Source organism: Pseudonaja textilis, chromosome 3 (assembly GCF_049901715.1).
Source record: "Pseudonaja textilis isolate UNSWEBS1 chromosome 3, rPseTex1.2, whole genome shotgun sequence".
NCBI classification, from domain to species: domain Eukaryota; kingdom Metazoa; phylum Chordata; class Lepidosauria; order Squamata; family Elapidae; genus Pseudonaja; species Pseudonaja textilis.
Window position 1 is genome coordinate 94,513,796 of NC_141992.1, and position 14,734 is coordinate 94,528,529.

The 14,734-nt window shown below is 37.8% G+C and overlaps 1 protein-coding gene across 2 annotated transcripts in view; it reads left to right on the forward strand.

The window, feature by feature from the left end:
- The first annotated feature begins 11,224 nt into the window (after nt 1-11,224).
- Nucleotides 11,225-14,734, forward strand: part of PDC (phosducin) — a 28,219-nt gene continuing 24,709 nt past the window's right edge. For both annotated transcript variants that reach the window (XM_026703244.2, XM_087930422.1), the window contains exon 1: nt 11,225-11,385. The gene's annotated coding sequence lies outside the window, so the exon portion shown is untranslated. The remainder of the gene's footprint in view (nt 11,386-14,734) is intronic.

A 14,734-nucleotide genomic window follows, 5' to 3' on the forward strand; every position in this document is an offset into this window, starting at 1 on the left:
GGAATATTGTGAATTTTTGTGAGTCAACATTTTCAAAAGGGCCTTGATAGGCTAGAACAGGCCCTTCTGAAGAGGGCAACAAGGTTTATGCAAGATTTCAGGTCATGTCCTATGGGAATAGGCTAAAGAAAAGATGTTCAGTATGAAGAGGAAAAAAAGAGACTTGGGCAAGACATGATAGTTATGTTCAGGTACATCAAGAAAGCTTCATAGTGGACTTCCAGTTTGGGTCTCTTCAACAACAGACCGAAATCCATGATCGTACGTGGTTTTGATCTGTGCTCGCTGCTGGAGCGCCCTGATCCTTTGGATTCGGGGCTGAAGCCACCCCGTAGAGGTGGTGAAGAGGGGGGAGATTGCTAGCCAAGTGGAGGGGAGCCGCATCTCTCGACTCACAGACGAACACAATACAGAAGCTTGATGTTGGCAGATGAGATTCTGATGAAACGTTGCTACAACTTTAAAAGCACAACTACAATGACGTGGGAAAATACCTGAACAAATATATATGGATCTTTGGTTATTTGGGTTTTCTCCTGAGTAAGATTGGAAGTATCTAGGCAACGTTTCAATGAAATCTCATTCATCATCTTCAGGCTTGTGTCTTCAGCTCTGTGCTTCTCAGAGTGTTGTGAGCTTGCAGCTGCTTCTTTCTTTTAACTGCTAGTGGGGGTGTGACTTGATTGAGTGGGGGCTTGGCTGTATTCTGATTGGGTGAGGTTGTATTCTCATTGGTTGGGGGTTTGGCTGTGTTCTGATTGGTGGGGGGGTGGCTGTGTTCTCATTGGCTGGAGGTGTGTTCTGTTTGGGTGGGGGCTTGGTTGTGCTCAGGTTAGTATTAGTTGCTGGGGGATTTGAGCTGGTGAGCTGTGATCCTGCTGTTTGGCTTCGAGTTTGTGGTCGTGCCGCATCTTCATGGTGGGTGTCAGTTCGCTTCATGTATGGCTCGGAGGGGTTTGAAGTGGGTAGTGATGCAGCTTCTGGTCCATGGTCATGTCTCATCTTCTGTGTGGGTGTGAGTCTGCTTTCTACATGGAAGTGTGGTGGTGGCATCTTGTGTGGCCCTCTTGGGTGTGGGTCTGGTGTCATTCTTCATGTTAGATACCCATCTGTTCATGAGGGCGGGTTTCCAAATGGCTGGTAGATAAGTACTAAGACTAAACTGAGAACAACCAAGCCCCCACCCAAACAGAACACACCTCCAGCCAATCAGAACACGGCCAACCCCCCAACCAATCAGAACACAGCCAAAACCCCAACCAATGAGAACACACCCCCACCCAATCAGAACACAGCCAACCCCCCAACCAATGAAGTCACACCCCCACTAGCAGTTAAAAGGAAGAAGCAGCTGCAAGCTCACATCACTCTGAGAAGCACAGAGCCGAAGACACAAGCCTGAAGATGATGAATGAGACTTCATCGAAACGTTGCCTAGATACTTCCAATCTTACACGGGAGAAAACCTGAATAACCAAAGATCCACATACAAATACCCGCGAGAACCTCAGAATAGATAGATAGATAGATAGATAGATAGATAGATAGATAGATAGATAGATATACATATACATATACATATACATATACATACATATACATATACATACATATATACATATACATATACATATACATACATACATACATACATATATATATTGTTTTTGCTATGTTTTTAGAATTTTTCTTTTTACATTTTCAAGGGGAAGTACCAAGCAGAGTCTGAATGATGAGATCTACATGATATAAAATAGATATTAGAAATTTGAATGTTATAATTTTATAATGCACAAATTCAATATTTAATGAGATTTCATGTGATAATAACAATAAGATTTAAAGGGGTTTCACTTCGATTGGCAATCATAGGGGGAATTTTGCTCCTTAAGAATGTTGGAAGAGAACATATGAAATTGTAAACAAGACAGACGAAAGTATAAGTACAATAAATAAAAAGATGTAGAAATTTAGGTAAAAGAAATACAATTGAATAAGAAGAAAATGAGATAACCATAAAAGAAAATTAAGAGAAGTAAAGGGAGAAATAGTGAGAAGTTGGAAAAAGAGTAATAAGCTATGAAGTTGAATACATAAGATGAATATGCATATGAAATTGTATGGAAATGTCTGTATGGAAATGTGATAACACGGAACGATGCTTTACTCAAATGAGATGTTTTGTTTTGTTAAAACTCAATAAAACTTTATTAAAAAAAAAAGAAAGCTTCATATAAAAAATGGTCACAAATTATGTTCCATGGCTTAGAAACTAAGACAACAAATTACAACTGTAAAATTATAGCTACCTAGATTTCATTTGAATATAAGAATGAGCTTCCTGAGAATAAGATCTGTAAAACAGTAGAGAAATGTATTTATGGAAATTGCCAGTTTGGATTAGAAGTTCCTTGTAGTTTCTTCCAACTCTACAGTTCTGTGGTTTTGTCCTATATATTGGCTATGGGCCCAGACAAATGTGCATCTGTATCTCGTTTAGCAACAATTCTATATTTTCCCAGGAAACCTTAAATGATGGGGTAGTTGAACTGTAAAGCTCCTTTATTTGAACAATGTATCCTCTCAATAGCAAAGTTCATGTTGAAAAGAGACTGTACAGTATTTCAATTTCTGCAGGTAGAATCAACCAATTCTTTGAATAAATGTATAGGTCAATATGCATTCATTGGAAACTAGTGCTCACAAGCACTGATCCCACCAAGTTAATGAAACTTCTAGTGAAAGTCCAGGCCAATATTTACCCTACAAAATCCATCTCACACTGTTATACAAAATACGGGACAGGTTGTTGTTGTTTTTTTAAAAAAGGACATTTCAATACCAGATTTGCAATAGCTCAATAAATGTTTCCATGTTAACTAATGGAGTTGTTTATTTCTCTTAACATGAACTAATTTTGCCCAGAGGAATTCATGATACAACAAGTGCAAGTCCCTGAGTTGCTGACACAGTAGAGCATGAATCAAGAAATAATTCTTCTTGAAGGGTTGTCATAACTAGCTCTATAGGTTGCCTAGTGTTAGTTGGCACATCAATCACTAATCTTCCGGACGTATCAAAACTCTCCATTGCTGCTTAATCATCCATTTAGTATGATGTCTAGAGGCAAAGGTGTGAACCCTATCATTGATGCGCTGCACCCATCCATATGACCCTATAAGGATTACAAATCCTTCTTAAAAAAGCTTAATCATCCTTAATTTCTCATGTAAATACCAATTAACCATAGCACATAAATAGCAATGACCCACAGCAAGTCTGTCCATCTATGTTATAGAAGTGCATTTCCATAGAAAGTGAGCTAATCCTTTGTCTGAAAGTATCTGTTTCCACTTTAATTGTATCTCAATCTCTGTGACCTAGGATCTTTGCTGTATGAGAGAACTGGGGGAAATGGTTTTAATAAGAATGCATAATTATCTCTGACGTTGATGTTTTCAGACAAACTTATCTAACTCAGTTTTAGTCAGGGTAATGAAAAGCTCACTTGTCTAAGAATGACCCCTATTGCCCAGAAATATTGCTTGAAAATGAATTTTTAAAGGTATCTGATCATTTCTAGAAGTTTATGAAGATTTGATGGCAGGGCTTTTATTTATTTATTTATTTATTTTAATGTGTATGCTGCTAAGGCTAGATCTGGCTACCAAAGGCTAGACAATTGCTGGATAGCAGCAAATAGTTTTCTGTAAAGGTTTGCTGCCACCTAGCAGTCAATAAGGAGCAAATATCTGTAGCTCAGAGTTAAACTATTTGTATTTATTTGATTTGTCAATCACTTACAAGATACAGGTATAAGAATAAACATAGTTTTGAATACATGAGATAGATATTTATAAGAAAAATAAAAAGAAACAATAGGACAGGGACGGTAGGCACGATTGGTGCGCTTATGCATGCCCCCTACAGGCCTCCTAGGAAGTGGGTGAGGCCAATAGTAGACAGTCTAAGGTTAAAGTTTTGGGGGTTTGGGGAAGAAACTGTGGAGTCCTTGGTGCTTTCTGAGCATAGCTGTTTCCTTGTAGATTTTTTTTATTTGATTTGGTAACATTCTCACTGCTAGTAGGTGTGGGGTTTGCTCCCTGTTTATATACAGTAGCTTGCCCTATCCCCATTGATAAGAGTGCAGTTTTCTCCTCGGCAGTTCCGTGACTAGGATGTTGTTTCCTGCTTGATTGTCTGGTGTTAATCCTTGTTTATCTGGGTGTGGGCTGTTGGAGAGCATGCATTCAGATATTTTGGTTTCCTGCTTAGCTTTTTAATTGTCTTTTTAGAATGGTAGATAAATCTAGTTCATCTCTATTGGTGGCTGATTTATCTGAATACCAAGCTTCCAGGAATTCCCTAGTGTTTTTGGAATTAACTTGGTTTAGAATGTCCTAGATGAAATTATGGGTGAGTCTATCCACGTGTGGTGAGATTAAGATATTTTCATCATGTGCTGACTGCCAATTGGTATTTCACAAATACACTCTGCTAGTCCTTTGCCTGTCTATTCTACATAGAGACTGTTAACAGTCCTTACACTTAATAGATTTCACTTATAACTCCTGTTTTTTTTTTCTCCTTGGCCCACCAGTCTTTTGGTTTACTTAAAATATTTTGGACAGCTTTAGTTGGTTTGCGTGCTACAGTGGTGCCATGTGATTATAATAATCTGTTGGTCCTCTGTTTTGATATATGGCAGTGTTATCCTTTTTATAGTTTGTGTTGGTTGTGTTGTAATGAATTGAGTGGTCAGGGACTTTACATAAAGTTACATTGGTATCCATTTTGTTGGAAGATGTTGAATAGGTGGTCTCTTTCCTTTTTCTGATGCTCTGGGTTGCTGTGGTGTGTTTTCACTCATCTAGGCAATGTTTTTACACTGCTCCTAGTTGTTGGAAGATAGGTTGCTACTTTGGTAATGGAGCACTTGTGGGTTCAACTCTGAGCTACACATATTCTCACATATGAGCATTAAATGTTACAGGCAACAAGCAAATGGGTAAAAAAATTAATGCATGCAAATCTCCACCAAGGGCCAACTATTCTTTTTGTTTAAGTGTTTACAACAGCATGCCCTGCCCACCAATATCTGATACAAAACTCAAATAAACTGGACAGTTGGACTGAAAACAGCTCAACAAAGCAACAAGAACAATAAAAAGAAGGATCTAGCTAACTATCATAAATGTTCATTTCAGTCTGAAGAAATATCTACACACCATAGATAACCTCAAGGAGCAACTGGAAAAACTATGAGCCCAAAATACAAACACACAAAAATGCTCACAGTACCTAATATAGACATATATAACCATTGGATGAAAGTATAATATAAATTTTAAAATAAAATTTGGAATATCTCATATAAAATGATGGAATAAATAGTTTAGTCATGGATGATTAATCACTGATAAATATATAAACATATGTTAGCCTGACAATGTGAAAATTTATACAAACTGTGAGGAATGACTACAAAAGGATAGCACAAAAGATTTGTCACTGACACACTGTATGTATATAAAATGGAAGATGGTTTTATGTTTTTATGTTTTGTTTGTATATGTTTGTCTTCAAAAATAAAAACGTATTTTAAAAAATGTTCACAGTACTTAAAGAAGCTTCTAAAAGAAGCTGAAAACAAAAACCAACCAAATTCCAAACCAAATTGATCAAGCTAAATCCTAGAAGCAAAGAGGTACTGAACCCAAATGGGTAGTCAAAATATCCACTTCCCCATTGCAGAACACAATATCCTCCAGAAAGACTCAGCTATAACATAGATGATGGTAATCTGTTAATAGTCAGAGTACTGCAACCTAATAAGGTAGCTTTAAGCTGATGAGTCTTAAGCCTGTGGGAGGATAGCTGCACCAGGTGAAGCATCAAAAAGCTAAGTGGCCCTCAAGAGAGGGTTCTCTTGGAGTAAAGTTTATTTTGGAATTTCCACAATGTTATTCTGTTGTTTTCTAGTCATCCAGTGGGTTACAGCCACATGAGTGTGTATGTGTGTGATGTAATGATTAAAGAACATGTAATAGTAAAGAGTAAACAGACTAAGAATAAGTTCTATCCTCAGTTGAGAAACTCATTGGCTAAACAACAAGCTAACATTAATTTTACTCCAAAACAAATATGCATAAATATATGCTCTTTCAGAGAAGAGGCTAACAAAAGACAGTTGGATGATAGTGGAGCTGACAATCTCAGTGGAAAGAGGAGCTGATGAATGAATTGCCTCCTCCAACTCCGTCCAGATTGAGAGGATTTAGGATGGGCCATAGTGCTTCATACAGATGTTCCCTGCAACAAGGCCATAAAATAGCAGTCTCCAGGGAGTCTCTGGAGCAGGGAGAATTAGCTTTTATTTTATTTTTATTTATTTTGCTTTGTCAAGTGATTATAAGATAACAGGTATAAGTATAAACATAGTTATGAATACATGAAATGGATACATATAAGAAAAAAAACAATAGGACAGGGACGGTAGGAATGTTGGTGTGCTTATGCACACCCACTACAGACCTCTTAGGAAAGGGGTGTGGTCAATAGTAGACAGTCTAAGTTTTGGGGGTTTGGGGAAGAAACCACAGAGTCAGGTAGAGTATTTCAAACATTGACCACTGTTGCTGAAGTCATATTTTCTGCAATCAAGTTTGGTATGGTTAACCTTGAGTTTGTATCTATTGTTTGCTCTTGTATTGTTATGGTTGAAGCTGAAGTATTCATTGACAGGTAGGACATTGCAATATATAATTTTATGTACTATACTTAGATTGGACTGAAGGCACCATAGTTGTAGGTTTTCTAGGTCTAAAATTTCAAGTCTGCTGGCTTCTGCAAGAAGCAGAGGAGTGGAGAGCTCTTCTTGTGAAATATTTCTGGACTTTCTCAACTGTATTAATATCAGATACATAATGTGGGTTCCAGACTGATGAGCTGTATTTAAGTATTGGTCTAGCAAATGTTTTGTATGCTCTAGTTAGTAGTGTGTTATTACCGGTCAAAAAGCTACGCAGGATTAGGTTAACAACTCTTAATGCCTTTTTGGCTATGTAGTGGGCTCTAGCACTTAGATCATTAGAGATGAGAACTCCAAGGTCCTTGACAGAGTTTGGACTATTCAGCTTGTATTTTATTTTCTGATTTATTTATTTTTTGCCAATATGTAGGACAGAGCATTTATTTGTTGAGATTTGAAGTTGCCATTTGTTTGACCATTCTGTCAAGGTCTTTTTGAAGGGTAGCAGTATTGTCGGTGATGTTGAATAGCTTTACATCATCAGCGAAGAGAACACAGTTGCTCTTAATATGATCACAGAGGTCATTTATGTAGATTGCCTAAACCACAGTTCAGAATCCTTAAAGAGACACTGGGTTTGCACACGTCCTCTCTTAATCACTTTCATTGGGAATTCATTTATTTATATCCCACATTTATTATTTTTATAAATAACTCAAGGCAGTGAATATACCTAATACTCCAATTTTCCCTAAACATGAGTTATAAATTGCATTTTGAATATTAAGAACCTCCTGAAAGATGAGTTTTATTATATTGGGTGATTTCTTTCAATCTTCGGTGAAAAAAGTTTCTGATAAGTTTAAGGACTTAAAAGAAAAAACTTTGTAATTTGAAAATAAGCAGCAAAAAGGTAATTAGACCTGAGCTTGGCTTCCTTCCCAAGTCCCTCCCAAGTCCCTCCAGCCCAAACCTGAAGGGCCACCAGGAGAGGCTGCCCAAGGCAGTGATAGCGCCCACCCATCTGTGGACAGGGAGGCGACGGTCTGTTACCACACAACAGTGGTTATGAACACATCTGACTACCAAACCAAGTTAACCAACGTACTCCAAGACCCCACATAGAAACCCCTAAACACAGACCCCACCACCTAACTAGTAAAAACCACCAGATCCAAAATAACAGCCTCCCCCATCAGCGAAGAAATCCAGCAAAGAATCATACCTAGAGAGAAATCATCCAGATGCCCTAAGCTTTATGGTCTCCCCAAGATACACAAAGAAGGAACCCCACTTAGACCAATATTCAGCTCCATAGGCTCACCTCTACAAAACCTAGCCAAATTTCTCACCAAACAACTACAGCTCAATGCAGAATCCATCAACTCACATGTAAAAAACTCATTCCAGTTCATCGAGATCATATAGAAACAAAACTTACAACCCAGCAACCTACTAGTGAGCTTCAATGTCATATCCCTCTTCACCCAAGTGCCTGTAAAAGAAGCCTTGACAGCCATCCAAAACAAATACAACCCCTCCAAGCACATCCTAGATCTGACCAACCACTGCCTATCCAATACATACTTCACCTACAATGGAAAAAAATACAAAGAAGTAGAAGGAGCACCCATGGGATCCCCCCTCTCACCTGTCATCGCAAACCTCTACATGGAACACTTTGAAACACAAGCTCTAGAAAAATATGATCACAAACCCAAACTCTGCCTCAGATACGTAGATGACACCTTCATAATCTGGCCACACAGGAAAGAAAAACTGAACAACTTCCTCACACACCTCAACAGCCTACACCCCAAAATACAATTCACCATGTAGAAGCTAACACTCAACTTCCCTTCCTAGATGTCTTAGTATACAAAAAATCCAATGGCTCCCTAGGACACACCATCTACCAGAAGAAAATACATACAAACTGCTATCTACACACACTCTCACACCACACCCAGCACAGATCAATTCCGTAGCCGTGACACTCATCTCCAGAACAAAAAGCTTAGCTGACAAACAACACCTAAAAACTGAACTACACACTCTCACTAACGTACTAACAGCCAATGGATTCCAAAGAAAGAAGATTACCCACCTAATCCAAAAAGAAACCCCAACCAAAATCCAAGGCAGAGAACAAGAGAATGGCAAAGCCCTCCTCCCATATATAAAAGGCACTACAGACAAAATCAGCAAGATCCTCCAAAAACACAACATTAAGACAGCATTCTGCACAAACAGAAAAATATCCACCATCCTAAGAAACCCTAAAGACAGAATCGAGTTAGAAAACCAAGGAGTATACGAAATCCCTTGCACTACCTGACCCACCACATACATCGGACAAACCAACAGAAGAATAAGTGCACACATTGAACAACACAAGAACTCAATCAAAAAAGAAGAACTGACCTCTTCCCTGGTCCAACACCTCAAAGCCACAGGACCTGAGATTGACTTTAAAAATACCAGAACTATCGCCAAAACCGAACACTTCAACAACAGAATAATCTGAGAAGCCATAGAGATAGAAAAATGCCCACACAGCATGAATAAACGAGATGATACCTCCCTCCTACCAGTCATTTGGAAACCCACCCTCATTAACAAACGAGTACTTAACATGAAGAATGACACCAGACCCACACCCACGTGGGCCACACAAGATGCTACCACCACACTTCCACATAGAAAGCAGACTCGCACCCACACAGAAGATGAGACACGACCATGGACCAGAAGCCATACCGCAGCTGCATCACTACTGCTTCAAACCCCTCCAACCCATATATGAAGCGGACTGACGCCCACCATGAAGATGTGGCATGACCACGAATGCGAAGCCAAACAACAGGATCACAGTTCACCAGCTCAAATCCCCCAGCAACTAAGACTAAGCTGAGCACAACCAAGCCCCACCTGAACAGAACACAACCCCAGCCAATCAGAACACAGCCAACCCCCCACCCAATCAGAACACAGCCAATCCCCCACCCAATCAAGTCACACCCCCACTAGCAGTTAAAAGGAAGAAGCAGCTGTAAGCTCACATTACTCTGAGAAGCACAAAGCCAAAGACACAAGCCTGAAGATGACGAATGAGACTTCATCGAAATATCGCCTAGATACTTCCAATTTTACGCGGGAGAAAATCCAAATAACCAAAGATACACACACACACACACACTGTATATCATCATCATTATATCATTTTAGTCATTGTATTGCAGGGTAAAGGCCTCTTCCACATGTTTCCAACCAATATGGATATATACACAAACAGACACACACTTTGTATTTTTCTTAGTTTGCATTAATTTTTTTTAGATCTTTGTATTTTTAAACTTTAATAATTTTTTTAAAGGATATACGCAGAGATCCTTTTGTTACCCCAAATGACATACATGCATTCCTGAAAATATCCCTGGTCTCCATTAAACCTGTGCAATTCTGAATAACCACCTTTTGCTCTGAGTTTAAATCAGTTTATGGCTAAGGAGAGCAAAACTTCTCCTTCTTGATGCTGCAAACCAACATTATGGATGTCAATTTTGCAAGCCAGTCAGAAGGGCAATGTATTTTCCTCTAACCTTCACATGATAGCTGAATTTGAAAGGCTGACTTCTCTAGCACCTACATTAAACCCTAGGTTAAACCCATGGCAGCAAAGAGATATTACAATCTTTTGGGAAGATATTAACATTGAAACAATATTTTTATTCTATATTCTTACATTCAGAATCACAATAAGTTACAATTTTTATTGTCAAAAGAACTTGAAAAATCAGTAGTATCATATTAATTTCCCACTCCCACTCCTTTAGTATCAATACCAAAGACAGAAAGAGAAAAGGCACTAACCATGGCAGCACGGTGGTTAGAATGCAGTACTGCAGGCTACTTCTGCTGACTGCTGACTCACAGCAGTTCGGCATTTCGAGTCTCACTGGCTCAAGGTTGACTGAGCCTTCCATCCTTCTGAGGTCAGTAAAATGAGGACCCAGATTGTTGGGAGTTTACAGAGTCATCAATATGCTGACTCTGTAAAGCACTTAGAGAGGGATGCTAAGCAATGTGAAGTAGTATATAAGTCTAAGTGATATGGCTAATCATAAGTACAAAATACTACAGGCCTCAGTATCTAATAAAAAAGAAAGCAGTACCAATTCAATAGCAGCTCATTGGGAAAGTGTACTCAATTCACATGTCAATCATACTCTTAAAAAATATTAATAGTGGTGCCACATGTCCTATCACTTATTCGTCTCCTGTATTTCCAGATGGTTTAGCTACTGCTAACCCCAATGTTTAGGGTTCATCCAGAATTCTGGTTGGCTTCTCTTCACAATTGTACCTATGTATTAAATCCTTTAAGTCTTTGGAAAGCCTCACATTTCATTGGTCTGAACTAATTAACAGAGTTTGCTAATTCCTTTATATTAATCCTCTTACCTGTCCAGAGCTATTTCTGCAAGGGTCATGCTTACCCAAAGGAGCAAATCTCCATCTGTATCTATCTAGCCTCAATTGTAAGGCAAGACTCACGAATACTCGGCCTCACCAGATCAAGATTCTTGGGGAATACATCAGAAAACCTGGGACTGATTATCTGAGTTCACAAGGTAGTTGTTTTTGTTTGCTAGCAGGATACGAGCAAGTTATATGAAACTTAAATTATATTTTAAAAAGGTATCTTTATCACAAATGGCTTCTTTTACTGAAAGTTGAGAGGAATGTTACTACAATTTGATTAGGATTTGATTTTATAGTGTTTTTTGAAAGCTGAAAGATATGAGACACCAATCATTCAAAGAAAATTTAACTTTATGTTAAGGCTATGCATGCTTCAAAATTGACTCAGAAGCAGAAATTCGGAATACACACGAGCACAAATATAATGCCTCTTTAAAGCAACTGTGGTTTTGATGTGGTTCAACATGAGCTTTTAAAAAGCTATTTTAAGGAGACACATTAAGAGATAGTTCAACTTTAGGAGTTGAAGTCCACATATCTTAAAGCTGCCAAGTGAAGAAACATTATAAAATACCTCTTCCAAATAATTTTTTTGTACCATGAATACACTGGGATTTGAATCCTAAAGTGCAATTAGAGGTGAGTCAGAAGTGAGCAGAAGCTCCCTGTGGAATGTACCGTACCAAATATAAGAACTTCATATTTCATTCCTAATATTCAGGAAGTTTTTAGAAATGTAGTATTGTAGTACTAGAAATGTAGTATTTCAAGTGTAAACTTGGGGATTGAAATAAATATGACTGATGTACTTGAACTGAGACTGATCAGGTGTTACAGTTTATAATTATATTGAATTTTCATCAACAGTATTATTATCATAGATATATCTAGTATATTTGATATGTTTTAATCTAATGCAATGTATTACCTGTATTGCATATTATTAATTGCTTAGACTTATATGATTTATGCAACATGGAAGCATAACTAAAACATTCAATAAAAATAAATTTACAGAAGTGCAACGGTATGTGGGAATGATCTTGAGAGACAGAAGGAAATGAGCTTCACTAAATTCACTGACTACTTATGTGTATTTTAATGGTATGTGGAAATAACCTTTGGAGACAAGAGGAAGACCTATAGATTAGATTACCAAGGAGTGGAGAGGTGCTTCAAGACTTGAAAGATTCTCTTACTGTAACTTTATAATAAAGGTAGCATTAGTATTCAAGGTTTATGCTTCTTGTCTGGATGGCATGAGTTTTGCAAGTTTAAAAGCACTCATCCCCTCTTTTGCTTTCCAGAAATCTAAGGAGGATTCATTCTGAGATGCTTCCCACACTCCTTTTTCTTCTATGGGCTAAGACCTTTTGTTTGACGGTAGTCTGTGACTCTTTCTCCTGTCTCCAAATGTCATTCCTACACATCATTAGAAGATGCTTAAATAGAAGTGTGTGTGTTTAGTTAAATTCATTTCTAAGTAAATCTACAAAGCATTGTACAATAGGTGCACTTAGGATTTTTATTTCATTTTATGTATCAAAATGTTTGAAAGTGGTAGTTCTATTCTATGGGGTTCTGTTCAGAAATAAATTCAGTAACCATTATTCCTACATAAGTGAGTGCCAGGCTGCAACCTATGTTGACAAGTTTATTACAGTTTGCTGATGAAATCACACTGACTTAGTCCTCATAATGTAAACTAAGAAAATGTTTCCGTTTGTGTAATATATTCTTGAATGTATTATACTCCTGTTCAAGCAAACACTGACACCCATAGATATTATTTTGCCAATCCATATATATTATTTTGTAAAGTAGGTATCTTTCCTTTTAAAGAAGATTTATCAAACCACACTCTTAAATGAATTAGCAGTGTAGTAATGAAAAGAAGTAATGTTTCACATCAGGTTACTCTAGGTCAGAGGTCTCCAAACTTGGCAACTTTAAGACTTGTGGACTTCAACTCCCAGAATTCTCCAGCCAGCTAAGTTTGGGGACCCCTGCTCCAACTGAATGGGTTAGGACTATGTCGCGATTTACTGTATGGAGCTAGAACATAATTGTTAAGAGATAAAACTGAAGCTTTATCCACAATATATATTAACACTTCTGTTTAGGCAGATGGAAGGGATATATTATTGATATTCCCCAGAAAAACACTTGTGGAAGAGTATGTGACATGTGTCAGTTAATTATAACTGAGATGTACTGTATATATTAAGAGGCCTAGGCAGTTATGGGCTCAACTTATACAAAGAAAAGTTAGAGCTGAACTTTTTATGCATTGGAAACTTGAGGATCTTTTCACTTATATGTTCAACACTGCAATGAAGGAATGGTTGGGGTTGTTTAGTGAGAAGTGAGCATTTGAAGAGTAAGAAATTATGCCTTTGTTAAATGCTAGCAGATTGCCAGCTCATTGCAGTATTAGTCCCTGACCAATAAAGCTACTTAGTAGCACTCAAGTGTTTCTAAATAAAGTCATGATCTGCTATCAGTAGTATGGTTTATAAAGCTATTAACTTTAGAAATAAGCTCATTTAAGGTCATACTGTACTCCCAAATAAGCAAACATAGCGTTTCTGCCTAAATTCCAAATTATGCCCTGTTCTTTCCAGTAGGTTTTTCCTTTCTGGTCCCCAAAACTCTGTTCCAGCCTTTCTTGTCTTTGACCATATTTTTTTCATTCTACTTCTTCATGTAATGTTGGAAGATTGGCAGGCAGGGACTGGGTAGTGATATGTAGCTCTTGGTGGATGGTTCACAGAACTTGATATTCCCATGTAATGATTAAATATGCAAGACAAATTTAAGCAAACATTTAATTTAGTAGCTTAAGGATTATAATTGGCTTATGCTTTGTTTTGTTTGTATACCTGTGTAAAGTAGGAAGATCTATCTCATCATCAGTCCAAACCCTTGGGATGGCCTGGTATAAGCAAATACTCTTTAACCTGTGGTAAGATGGGTGGCCAATAAATTATATAAATAAAGAAACCTTGATGTCTCCACTCTTGGAAAGAATAGGCAAAGCAATTTCAAAGGCAAGATAAGATCAACTTGTCCTCTTTGGCCCTGGCAAAATCAGGTGAGCTGGGATCACTGAAAACAAGAGTTGATTAATTATGGGATGGAGGCTGCATAAGCTATTTGGAAATCCCCTGGGATTGAACTTCAACTGCTGCATTTTGATGAATAGCAGCATTATTTAGTTAGACATTAATTAATTAAACATTAATATTGCGATTATATAAAGATGAATAGGATTGTTGAACCATCCAAAGCTTATTGGATACTCTTCTATGATCCTTTTAATGGTTTGCTCGCCAACATCTCTGAGGTTCCCTGACTGACAGAATGGCATAAGGCCTGCCTGCCTTCTGTCTTCCTTCCTTCTTTCCTTCTTTCCTTCTCTCCTTCCTCCCTCCCTTGTAGTAGCTTTTTACCTTGCTTTGGAATCAAGCCTTAAACACTTGTGCTAATATGGTCATT